Source organism: Loxodonta africana, chromosome 16 (genome assembly GCF_030014295.1).
Source record: "Loxodonta africana isolate mLoxAfr1 chromosome 16, mLoxAfr1.hap2, whole genome shotgun sequence".
In the NCBI taxonomy this organism is placed as follows: Eukaryota; Metazoa; Chordata; class Mammalia; order Proboscidea; family Elephantidae; genus Loxodonta; species Loxodonta africana.
Window position 1 is genome coordinate 1,135,990 of NC_087357.1, and position 13,572 is coordinate 1,149,561.

At 37.3% G+C, this 13,572-nt stretch overlaps 1 pseudogene; it reads right to left on the reverse strand.

Annotated features, from left to right (window-relative positions):
• Positions 1-10,184: 10,184 nt before the first annotated feature.
• LOC135227878 (olfactory receptor 2AK2-like) overlaps positions 10,185-13,572 on the reverse strand; it is a 44,772-nt pseudogene continuing 41,384 nt past the window's right edge.

A 13,572-nucleotide genomic window follows, 5' to 3' on the forward strand; every position in this document is an offset into this window, starting at 1 on the left:
ACTTCTCAACTGAATTATAGAGAATAAGACAGAGACCCACCCTCGCAACTGCCACATTTGTGAAATTTAGACATTTGAAACATAATCTTGGCTTCTGTGGAGTCCCTGTCTGGCACAAATGGTTAGCGCTCAACTAATAGTCAAAAGGTTATCAGTTTGAACCCACCCAGAGGAACCTTGAAAGACAGGCCTGGTGATCTGTTTCTGAAAGGTCACAGTCTTGAAAGCTTTCTAGAGCACTTCTACTCTGCACGCATGGGTCTATCATGACTTAGAATTGACTCAATGACAACTAAAAACAACAACAACGGAGCATCTGTTAAGAGTGATGGTATAATTTGGGAACAGACAAGGAAGATGGTTGAAAAACATGATGAACATAACTAATGCCACTGAACTGTACATGCGGAGATTGTTGAAATGCCAAGTGTTTTGTTACATATATATTTTCCATAATAAAAAGAGAAAGCCTGCACAAGTGGTCATCTAATGTCTTTTGATTTTGATTTTTTAAATAACTATATATGGTAATTTTATACCCCTTAAAGCTAAATAAAAAGAAATTTTTAAAGTCCCCTGATTATTGAGATGTGGAATTTGTCAATCACTTATACTAGCACATAACAAAGAGTGATCCTTTATGATTTGTAATCAAGTTATTCTAAAATATTTATATGATTCTCGATAAAACAAACGTTAGAATCAGTACCTTTCATCGTCTTTCCCCCTTTGTGGTAGTCCTGCGTGCATCACCAGAGCAAACGTCCATGAATACTTTCTATGGGAAAGTACACAGTCACCTCTCACATATCGGGACGTCTGCGGAGACACATCTGCAACCATGATTCGGGGCTTCTTTACTAGGATGCTCATCCTAATATTTGTTGTTCCGTTTGTGTTCTCTTGGCAATGCTCCCTTGAGACTAGGTCACTGGAGAGTGATTCACTAATTATATGGGATGACCTTTGGCCAGGATTGTGTGTAGGGGGGAGTGTATGACACATTTTCCAGATACTTTCACAGGCTTGATTACCTTAACTCAGTGAAGAATGAGCTAAATGCTATCTATATGGATTGCTAAAACATTATTTCACTGAAGTTTTCTATACATGTATGTACCATATATTAATACTCATTAAGTACATATTTTACATCAATAAAACATTTTCAAGAAAGAGAATACACGCTTTCAGAGTGTTTTACAAAGTTTACTGTGTAAAGCTTCATGTTCATAACAAGTACCCTTAAACACAGTGTAAACATTTCCCTGCAATGAGAGAGTTGTAAGCACACTTATTCAGAGATACATTTGCAGAGTTTCATATTCAGAAAACTTCTAACAAAATTTTACAATTCTTATCTATATATCGAGTGTTCAACACACTCCATTTTACATGCAGTTTGTAAGACAACACACAAACCCCCTAAAGAATTTTTTTAAAAATTTGCAAATACATCTAATAAATTAAAATAAGATGATATTAATTTAATTAAAAAGAAATACATATATGTATAACTACACAGTAAATATGAGTGTCAATGTGAAGTAAATGTAAATATAATTTATTAGATGTATTGGCATATAAAACAAAATCTGTTTCCATTGAGTCAATGCAGGCTCATAGAGACTCGAAAGAACAGATTAGCACTGTCCCATAGGGTTTCCAAGGTGCACCTGGTGGATTTGAACTGCTGTCAGTTTGGTTAGCAGCCATAGCTCTTAACCACTACGACATACAGAGTAAATATAAGTGCAAATGCAATGAAAAAGTTAATACAATTATTTATATAATATACAGATATAAGCACACATATATATCTGACTTTTATTAAATTAGTTTAGTTATTAAACATGTTATATTATATACCTAATTACTTTGGATGTCATTTTCATGCCTTCACACAATATGTATATTTTAAAATGTTTAAGTACAAGGTTACAAGGCAATACACATTTTAAATTTTTTTTGGCTTTTTTTTTTCATTTTATGAAAAATACCAGGTAAAATAAAATAATGTGTCGTTACTACAGATGAAGTATTATTCACTATAGTTTGTGATATTTTGAAAATATGTGCTAATGCAGTTTTTATTCCACTTAATACCTAATTGTCCTTAGTGTACATGTCTCCAATAATGTAATTAATTGTAACATAGATCCAGTGTGAAGAGTTTTAAAAAGAAAATGTTCAAAAATTCCTGACAAAGAAAAACAGCATTTATATTACCTTCCTTAAAAAAAAAAAAAAAATTTTTTTTTTTTTTTTTTTTACAATAAAAGGTTGTAGTGCCAGAAGAAGCAAGGGAACTTATTTGGCATGAGAAACGAAGTTAGAAAAAATTTCTACAGGGAAATAAGCAATTTCAAATTCAGCCTCACAAACTCAGTTGGTTGTAAAGAATGTTAGTTAGAAACCCCCAGTGAATCTGGGAATTAGAAATCTAGGAAGCCTGTGATTGGAATTCAGTGCTGAATCATCCTTGGGTTGACTAGTGCATGGGACAGTCACAGAAGGGTAGACAGAGCAGGGTGACTCTGTGTCCCTGTTACCAGGTAGAAACCCCAGAGCTCAGCATGACTCATATTGAACAGGAAATGAGAGACAGAGATGGGAGAGCAGGAAAGACACCTTTATTTCACTGTACAAGGGAAACGAGTCAGTCAGAGCTGCTGCTGCCAAGACTGCTCACCAAGGACAAGGAGACAAGTTACTTTAAAAGGGTTTACAAGTAAGGAGTTCATACAAGTTGATTTAGAAAATAATATTGGAGTCATTGTTCCCTGTCCTTGAGCTGGAGCTAGACTCACAAGGACTCACAAGGACACATCAACTGGGCCCTGAGATATAAAGACAATAGCTAAAATAATCTTGAAATATTCCTTTTAGGGAACATTTCACATAAACCAATCAAATAAGAACACAAAAGACTTTCTACTCTTATCTTTTTTCTATTAACATTTAGTGACTAGAAAATTTGTTGGACCAATGAAGACTCTCCTGACTGTCATTACTGAAACCTGTAGCAATGATTGTTAAGAAAGGCAATTCAAAATGTAGGATCGCAATTTCTAGCCAATCGGTGAAAACATGAAGCTTTCAATAGTTTTGCCCATTTGTAATGTTAATATATACTGATGACTCTGTAACCTTTTCGGACTCAGGCAGAGATAGCTGTAGCAGCAAGCTTGTCCATTTTTCTACTTTTGTCTTAAAGGCAGATTACATGAAGAATAAATTAACCCTTCAACTCAGATATCAAAGAAAATTTTGTTATCTTAACAGCAAGAAACCCAATTATTTGTTTTAGATGTCATTTAACATTAAAGCTCCTAAAAATCTCATAAATTCAACCATTACACTTTAGTCAGGCAGATAAAACTTTTGACTATTACCAAATAAATTTATTTTTCAATAAACCTATTAAACATTGTCTTTGTTGCATATCTCTCATAGTACATTCCTTAAAATGGCAAAAACGAACATGTTCATTAACAGACTTAACTATATATATTTTTTCTCTTGTAGTATAAAAAGCAACAATATGTTAACTCAAATTATGACAAATATCTACTAACTCATTTTAACATCACTAAGCTACCTAAAAGGTCTTAAAAATTAATTTAAGCCTGTATACTGTAAAACATAACTGTTGCTGAAACAAAGTATGTTCAAACATTCTAAAGTTTTCATTCAACTTTCACAATTTCTCATATTTTTTCAATCTAATTTTAGGCTTCAAAGATTTTATCAACTGGCTTTGGAAATCACAAAGTCTCTGTTCGACTGACCAATTTACTGATATGTATATATGTATTTTTTATATAACCTTAAGTCTCTGGCTACTCTTGGAAACATTTTTTCCAGGCCATTTCAGATATGTCTCATTGTGATTTCTATTTTTTGGCTTCTTAAAGTTCCCCGACTATAGACAGAACTTGTTTACAGCTCTTTTATGACTGGGATTCACCCAATTTCTGATAACTATGGGAAAGCAGCAGTTCTTTCCTGTCTTCTTTTTGTCTTAAAAGGATCTCCATCTAGTCAAAAGCGTCTTTCAAAAGCTCCCCTGTAGCTACAGGACCTTGGAGACTGGGTACCAGGGAGGCCTGATCCTCTGCTGCCCTCACTCTCTTGACTCATGAAAGACATTTACATATGTTTAAGTTGACTGAGGAATTTTGAAGCACAAAAGATAACTAATTTCTTTCCCTTTTACTGTTCTGGAACTGACACTTACTTTAAGACAAAATTTTTCTTTTTCCTTAAATAAAACACGTTTCATATAATATGTAGCTTAAATAGAAAGTTTTCACTTTTAAGATTAACATAGTATAGAACATAAAGACCTTAGTGTACTTTTCAAATAGACCAACTTATATAAAAGTTTCTCCAAGTAGCTACTAAAAGTCTAAGTCATAAAACGGACACAAGACACAGGTTTTCTTGGATGAGTAAAGAATCGAGGTTCTAAGACAGCCTTACAAAAAACACTAATTTTCAGCTATAGTCTCCAATCTGATACAAGACAGAAACTTAGATACAATGCTCTAGACCAAAAGCAAGCTCTCAGAACAAAAGGAGACAGAAAGACCACACAAACTCACCGAACAACACCACACAAAACAAGGATGTGGGGGATTATAGTTTCTTAAAGAGTATACAGAATTTTTTGGTAAGATCGACTCAATCCAGCAGAAAAAAACGGTTCTAGACAAAACTTATTAACTTACCAGGGACTCAGATGGAGGAATATTAGACCTTTTGACAAAGCCTGAGCATCAAGCATAAGTTTCTCAAAGAGGAAAAGACAACACGAATGAAAATTCATTTTCCCAAAATGGTCACTGATCTTCCAAATTACTTCCAGTATCTTCGGTTTATAGTGTTTTTAAATATGAACCCCAAACAAGTGTCTTGGTAGCAGGGGGGAAATCAGGTTCATTTATCAAAGATGTTAAGCTCTAAGGTTCAAGCTTCTGATTTTCTTATTTTTGAACTTAATTCATTCTGATGACTAAAGACCGTGTCTCTTATTTTAGACCTTAAATATACTAGTTCCTCCAATTGGAAAGTATAGTTCACCAAAAGAGTTACTGGATATCACTCTTAACTACCTGATCAAGCAAAAATATAAGAAAGATTCTCCGATATCAGTTTTTCAAATACATATGCCAAACAAAACTTTAGAAAACATAAGAAAGAGAACAAAAAATAGTAAGGAAAGGTTTGTTTTCTGAAAACACTTAACCCATCGGTGTTGAAGGGAAGTTTAGTGGGAACACTTGGGTCCAGAAGATAGGGCCTCTCTTGCCAGGTTCTATTCCTCAGTACAGGTCTCCTTGAGGTTAACTGGACTCATAGCTTCAGAAACCCTTGACGACTACACCATTGACTTTTGTATGGAAAAAACATCACAAAGTTTAGTAAAGCAAAAGAAAATTTTATTCGTCTGGCTAGGTTTGGAAGCACAACAGTAATCTCTGACCTCATTAAGGCAAGGTGATGTGATATAACAGAATAGCCTTAGGTTTTTTATTGTCCAAGAAAGTAGTCTGTGCAGTTGCATTAGACAACAAGGTACTGGGTTACACACTGTAACACCCTTACAAACACTAGATTTATTTGGTTGGTTACCATCAGAAATAAGTACATGGGCTAGATCATTACTGCAAGGAATAGTGATATTCTTAGTCTACATCCTGATAGTATTAGGCATAATAAAGTTTATCCTCTATTGTCTGACATACTTAAAAGGCAAAAGAAGGCCCCCTGCTAAAATGCTTGTGCCCATTGAATCCGCTCACTCTCTGCAATGCGATTGACAAGAATGTCACACTTACTTAAGATTCTGGTGAAGAACCAGATTGTATCCAGTGGAAAACCGGCAGCATGAGTTTAAAGAGCCTGCGATGGTCACCATTTAGGAGCTCAACTAAGTCCAAGTATTGATCATCAATGTACTATCTCTAATCACCGATCAAAATGAAGGAATGGTTTAGAAAATAATATTGGAGTCATTATCCCCTGTCCTTGAGCACAAAGAACATGACCCAGCTGGAGCTAGACTCACAAGGACTCACAAGGACACATCAACTGGGCCCTGAGATATAAAGACAGTAGCTAAGACAATCTTGGAAAATGTCTTTTACGGAACCTTTCCCAAAAGCCAATCAAACAGAACAGAAACGACTATCCACTCTTATCTTTTTCTATTAATATTTAGTGAATAGAAAATTTGTTGCACCAGTGAAGACCCTCCTGAATCTCATTACTGAAACCTGTACAAATGATTGTTAAGAAAGGCTATTCAAAATGTAGGATCACAGTTTCTGTCCAATCAGTGAAAAGGCAAAGTTTTCAGTAGTTTTGCTCTTTTGTAATGTTAATATATACTGATGAGTCTATAACCTTCCTTGGACTTGGGCAGACATGGCTGTAGCAGCATGCTTGTCCATTTTCCTACGTTTGTCTGTTCTATAATACCTCCTTGAATTTAGACTGACATGGTTGTGGCAGCGTGCTTGTCCACTTTCCCATTCTTGCCTATTCTGTAACATTCCTTGGATTTGGGCAGACATGACTCGGATTTCCCACTTTTGCATTTTTGAATATATGCTGAATAAAACTTTCTTTTTGCTTTACGAAAATTTGTGATTTTTTTTACCCACAGCAAAATTATGTCAGCAACATTCTTAACTGTATTAGGCAGGTGCAATGGGGTTTACATATAACCTCCAAGAAAAAAAAAAAAAAAAAAACAGGATTCCAAAGCAAAGCCGGATGGGGGGCAAGCAGCAAAGGAAACAGGATTTTTAATGCAACACTGTGGGGCCTCTGCCTCATTCCCAGGAGACGTCACAGCACCAAGGATGGCATGGACATGGGGATGTCAAGGAAATGAGAAATGGGGTATGGAGGGCATGAGATGCCACCTACAACAGTGAGTGGACTGAGGATGGGCTTGGATTGGAGGGACTTTGTTTTCAGTGGAAGCCAAGGTAGAGGCCAAGCAAACATATGAGGACAGAATGCCAAGACTCTCCCCCATAATGCGCTCAGGGCATAATCTCTGCTTGGAGAGAAGACTAGAAGTTACATGAGGGCAAGCCAGGGATGCATCAAAGTCAGACTCATGCCTACAGTTATGAGAGACATGCCTATGGGAAGGCTTGTAAGACCAAGGGAAGGTTTCAAAACAAAAAACAGTTGCCCTATATTTATAGTTATGGTTGTATTCATGAAGTCATGCTTTTGTCATCCTGTCTCCTAACTTAGTTCCAGTGAGAAAGAGGAAGTAGAGAAAGCAGATGAATCTTGACTTAGCAGAGTCTAAACCTTGGACTGGTTGCTATGAGTCGGAACAGACTCGAGGGTAACTGGTTTGGGTTTTTGTTTTTTTTTTTTAACCCTTGGACTGGAGCCCTGGTGGTGCAGCAGTTAAGTGCTAAAGCTAGTATCCAAAAAGTTGGCAGTTGAATCCACCAGTGGAAACCCTTTAGGGCACTCTGTCCTATAGAGCCGCTATGGGTCAGAATCAATGACGATGTTTTTTTTTTTTTTTTTAAAACCTTGGGCTGACCAATTGCAAACCCACAAATGATTCAGTCACCTTGCAAGAACAAGTTTATTATTTTTATTTTTTCTTCTGTGAATGAAAATAAGGTCTGATGAAATTAGGTGAGTTCATTAATAGAGATATAAACTAACATTTCAGTATACAAGAGAGCAAAATGCAATGAAGTCATAGTAAAATGCAAATGAAAACTGAATAATCACAACATATCTATTAAAGCTATGATTATCTATGTTATTTCCAGAAGGTATCCCCCCAATCCCCAATATAGACAATAGTGTATGGCTTCATGCCCAGGTAATTTCAGCTATTCTTATGTATTCTTCAATGCAATTCCAGTTTATATTTTTGTAGGAAAATGTACATTAATAATTACAAATTATTTAACTATAGAGATAATTCACAAAGGCTTAGGAAGTTATGTATATTTTAGAAAGAACTTGAAGTAATCCATTTTTTCATTTTTATAAATCTGCACATAGTATGATGCACATAAAACTTTTACAAGGAAAGAAAGTGCAACCATTAGCATCAGCACAGGCTTCCCTTATTCACATCATAAAATTCATATTATGGTGAATCATTCATCTCACATGTTAAATAATTTTTAGGGGAAATTCTGATGGTATGTTATGCTATATTAATCAGGAAAATCAATGCTAGCTATAATATTAGGCAAGTTCAGTGTCTCCACATAGCAAAATTTATTTGCCTTTAATGTCACATCCTGACATGGGTTAGACTGTCCTCTTTCTTTTGTAGCTGTGCCATACTGAATCACATGACCTCCCAGGGTCTCCCTGGCAGGAGAAGACAGAGATGTGGCTGGAAGTGCAACACTTCACTCAGAGTTATTGTCTGTTGCATGGAGCGAAACACATGGCTATGACTCATATTCAGCGAAAGCTGGGGAATATGGAAAACCTCACACAGAGTTGTTGACCACTCTTTTTGGTACATGTATTTCACAAGTATATCATATAACATAAAATAATCAGACAATGTAAATAGTTACATTTTAAGAAAACATTGTGTATCTAGCTTTAAAAAAGAGTCTTAATAAAGTCAGATATTTATTTTATTCAATTGTATTCCTCCACACAGGTGCAGAATGAGCCGTTTCCAAGTGACAGTTAAAATACTTCTATAAATGTGAATGAAAAGATGAGTATGGGTGCATAGACACAGTCAAGACAGAGAGTGAGAAAGATCACACAAAAGCATTATCAGTAGAAACTCTCATGTCACCTCACAATAAGGTATGTCTTATAACAATTTGAAAGTGAGGAAACTGACACACTGTGGTCAAATAAATCATCCAATCTAGCTGCAGGAGATATTGATGAAAAGACAAATTGAACCCTAGCATATTTAACCATTAAGCTCTTCTAGATAGATCAGTACATTTATCTAGCTTTATTGATTGTAAAGTTCTGATGTTTGATACCAGTATCTTCCAGTCAGTGGGTTTCACACTTCAGACTTAATTACTCCTTCAACTTGCTATGAGATGATATATTTTGTTAGAACCTCCATCAGAATAGAAAATCAGGGACACCAGGGATTTAATGATATTCACCTTTCTGTCCTAAGTTCTGTTAGACCTCGTATGGTAAAGGCTTTGTGTCATAAATTTGAAAATATCAGATAAAAGGACGCAGGCTTATAGGCATGGCTGTTTAGCCTTTGCACTTGAGTTACTAGCTGCTCTTCAATCTGAAAAATTCTCGAGTCCAGTTACTGAATATTTTAACCTTGCATGCCCAGTATATACTTCAGGGAATGGCTCTGGTATTCCATATTTATTTCTTGTTTACCTTTAATACCATGACTTTTCCAGATCCCATTATCTACTCTGTTCTCTTTGTTGCTGTTAGGTGCTATTGACTCAATTTCAACTCACTGTGATTCCATATGACAGAGTAGAACTGCGCCATAGGGTTTTCTAGACTGTAATCTTTATTAATCTTTATGGGAGCTGATCACCAGATCTTTCTCCTATGGAGAAGTTAGGTGGGTTCAAACCACCAACATTTTGGTTAGCAGCTGATCACTTAACCATTGTGGCAACAGGGCATTAAGGTCCTAAAATTGTATTAAACAATAAGTACAAACCTAGTGAATGTTGGGTTTACACAAATTTATCAATCAAAGAGTTATGAAGTCAACTGGTGGTCTTTTTTCAATTCACACCATTAATTTAGCAAGAAGAACAAAAATGAGAACCAATGATGCCATTAATAAGAGAATTAAAGAATTACACAGGGAGAAGACTCACTGACAAGGCTCAGGCATTATGTTACTGTTAGCTGACTCTAAAAGGCCAATTTCTAAGCCAGCAGAAGGAAAAGCTGAGAAACATCCTGACTCATATGTAGAATCCCACAAGAGCAGGTTTTTATAGAAAAATGTACTTCTGAAACTGATGAAAATGTGAGGCTAAACACAGCAGGAAAGAACTTTTGGTCTCTCTACTTTGCTTTCTAGCTGTTCATACAAGCATCTGGCATTTATGTTTTTGTCTACTGCCTGATGACTTAGTATGGTTTCTAGACTTCTATGCAGTAACACATAATATTCACTGAAACTTTACATTAGTATTTTAGAATATAATGAACACCCTTATAGGACTTTTACCAGGGCCTTCATAACATCGTTATTCCAAACACTATAGATCATGGGGTTGAACATGGGAGTGAGAATGGTGTAGAAGAACGACACTGTTTTATCTTGGCCTGGAGTGTGGAAAGAGATCAGCCTCATGTACGTAAAATAGATGGTGCCATAATATAGACTGACCACAGTCAAATCAGATGAGCAGGTGGAGAATGCTTTCTTCCATCCTTCAATGGAAGCCATTTGAATAATAGCTATCAGAATGAGCCTGTAGGAGGCAAGGATGACTGAGAACAGAATAAGAAGCAGAATAGTGATGCTGATTGACATCCTAGTCTCACAGGACATGGTGTCCTTACAGGAGAGTCTCACGGCTCCAGGAAGTTTACAATAGAAATGATTCATTTCTCTGTTTCCACAAAAGAAGAACCTCATGGTATAGACTGTGTGTATCAAGGCATTGAGAGAGCCACTAGCTCGTGAGCTTACAGCTATCTGCCTGCAGAGGGGTCAGTTCATGAGGAGAGGATAGTGTAGAGGCTTGCAAATGGCAACATAGAGGTCATAGGACATGAGGCCTAAGAGGATACACTCAGCCCCACCCAGGAATAATCCCAGGAACATCTGTATCCCACATCCAAAAACAGAGATGACTGTCCTGTGCAGAAGGCAGTCAGTCATTATCTTGGGGACAATGGCAGATGTGAACAAGATGTCTATGAGAGAGAGCTGCCACAGAAAAAAAATACATAAGGGTGTGAAGGTGGGGGTCTAACAGGAATACCAGAATCAGGAGATCGTTTCCAGTCAGGGTAACAAGGAACATCATGGTGATAAGGGCAAAGAGACAGAAGTGAGTTGGGATGTATTGAAGCAGACCTGAAAGAGTAAATTCAGTAACTGTGTGGTTCTCCAAATGCATCATTCATGGTATCTCCCCAGTGGTAAAAGCAAATGCACATAAGGATGTATACAGTTTTTACAATTAACTTTGGTCTAAAAAAAAAGCCACCAAAAAAAATTTTTTTTTAAATATATTATGTAAAGAATTCTGGGGGGGAAAAAAGGTGGAACCAGTAGAAATAAATTGACCAAATGATATTTGTCCTGTGTGTTTTAGTGCCACATGATGCAAAGTACTTTTAGACCGACTTTGCCCACTGTCTTAGTCATCTAGTGCTGCTATAACAGAAATACCACAAGTGGATGGCTTTAACAAAAAAAAGTTCAGGAAGTGGAGCCAACATGGCGGAATAGACAACGCTTCTGGAGAGCTCTCTTTACAACAAAGCCCCCAAAAAACAAGTGAAACGAGTATATTTATGACAAGCTAGGAGCCCTGAGCATCAAAGGCAAGTTTAGAAAATGAACCGAGGGGCAGGGGAGGAAGAGAGGGTTCAGAAGCCGAGAGGAGTTACTGGACCTGAATTACGGGGAGCCCTCAGACACCATTCCCAAAGTAGAGGCAGTGGGTGGAGCTAGCTTTCGGCCAGAGTTTCCTAAGGGAGAAGCACTCAGCAACACAGCCTATTCACATCTCCAGAACCAGAGAAGAAATGTGCTCTCAACAAAAGCTAAGTACTTGCATATATTTTAACGTGCCCACCCACCCCAAGCTGGCTTCAATGGCTGAATTCCCTGGGCCTGAGATAGGCACTGTTGAGAGCCTAGAGCAATCTTCCTGGCCTTGGAAAAGGAAAAAATTTGCATTTTGGGAAAAGATAATTTGCAAGCTCCACTAACAGGGGGAGCTCAGGAGAGAAGTGGCCCTTGTCCAGACATAAATGGTCTGTGGAGTTTCAGCACCTTTCCCCTCTTCATGGACATGTGTGGGCCTATTTCAGGAGAATAGGCCCTTGTTGGCAGACTCCAACTGTTTCAGCTGTGTGGTGGAGAGGTGGGTGTTGGAAGTTCTACTTTGCTTTGCCTATTAAACAGAGTCCTCACCTACCCACATCAGGGGTCTAAGGACTGGCAGCTCTACTCAGGTCACCCAGCCACCCATGACAGGGGTCCAAGGATAACTGGTATCACCCAGTCCTTACAACCAAAAACATTGTGTGCCCATGGTCCATCTGCAGAACCCACCCACCTGCATGATCTAGGGAACAGGGGCATGTTTCCTCAGAGACACTAGGGGGTCATTTCTCAGCCCCCTGCCTTGTTCAGAGTGTGACCCCCTGCTGCAACCAGATACTAGTACCTACACCAATCACCCCTGCCCCTCTAAGGCTGTAGGAAAGAGCCTGTACCACATACTTGATGATCAGCTACCTGGACACGTGCGCTGAATTCATACAGAAAAAGTGAATGCACTCCTAGACTGATATACCTGATAACAGCTCTAGCCATGCGGGGACAGGACGTCAGAGCTCCAAAGGCGAAAATAATCAAGCTAGTTCACTCAAGCAACCCATTTGGGCATATATAAACAACAAAAAAGGAAGAAGCTAAGACACAGTAAGCAAACATAAATTATACAATAGCTTATAGATGGCTCGGAGAAAACAGTCAATACCAAGTTACATAAAGAAACAGACCATGATCACCTCAACAAGCTCTCAAAACAAAGAATCCAGGGATCTTCAAGAAGAAAGTCCATTCCTGGGATAACCAGAGGCAGAACACAAAAGTTTAATACACAGAACCCTTCAAGACATCAGGAAAGAAATGAGGCAATATGCAAAACAAGCCAAGGAACACACAGATAAAGCAATTGAAGAAATCAGAAGGATTACTCAGAAACATAATGAAATATTGAATAAACTGGAAAAATCCATAGACAGACAGTAATCAGAAATTCAGAAGATTAACAATAAAATTACAGAAGTAGACAACTCAATAGAAAGTCAGAGGAGAAGAACTGAGCAAACAGAAGCCAGAATTCCTGAACTTGAAAATAAATCACTTGGCCCTAATATATTTGAAGAAAAATCAAACAAAAGAATTAAAAAAAAAATGAAGAAACCTTAAGAATCATCTGGGACTCCATCAAGAGAAAAAACCTACGAGCAATTGGAGTACCAGAACAGGGAGGGATAACAGAAAATACAGACAGAATTGTTGAAGATTTGTTGGCAGAAAACTTCCCTAATATAGTGAAAGATGAGAAGATATCTAGCCACAATGCTCATAGAACTCCTCAGAAGGTAGATGTTAAAAGAAAGTCATATTATAATCAAACTTGCCAAAACCAAACATAAAGAGAGAATTTTAACAGCAGCTAGGGATTTTTTATTTTTTTTAGGGATAAATGAAAAGTCGTCTACAAAGGAGAGCCAATAAGAATAAGCTTGGACTACTCGGCAGAAACCATGCAGGCAAGAAGGCAATGGGATAACTTATTAAAAAAAATTGAAGGAAAAAAATTGCCAGCCAGG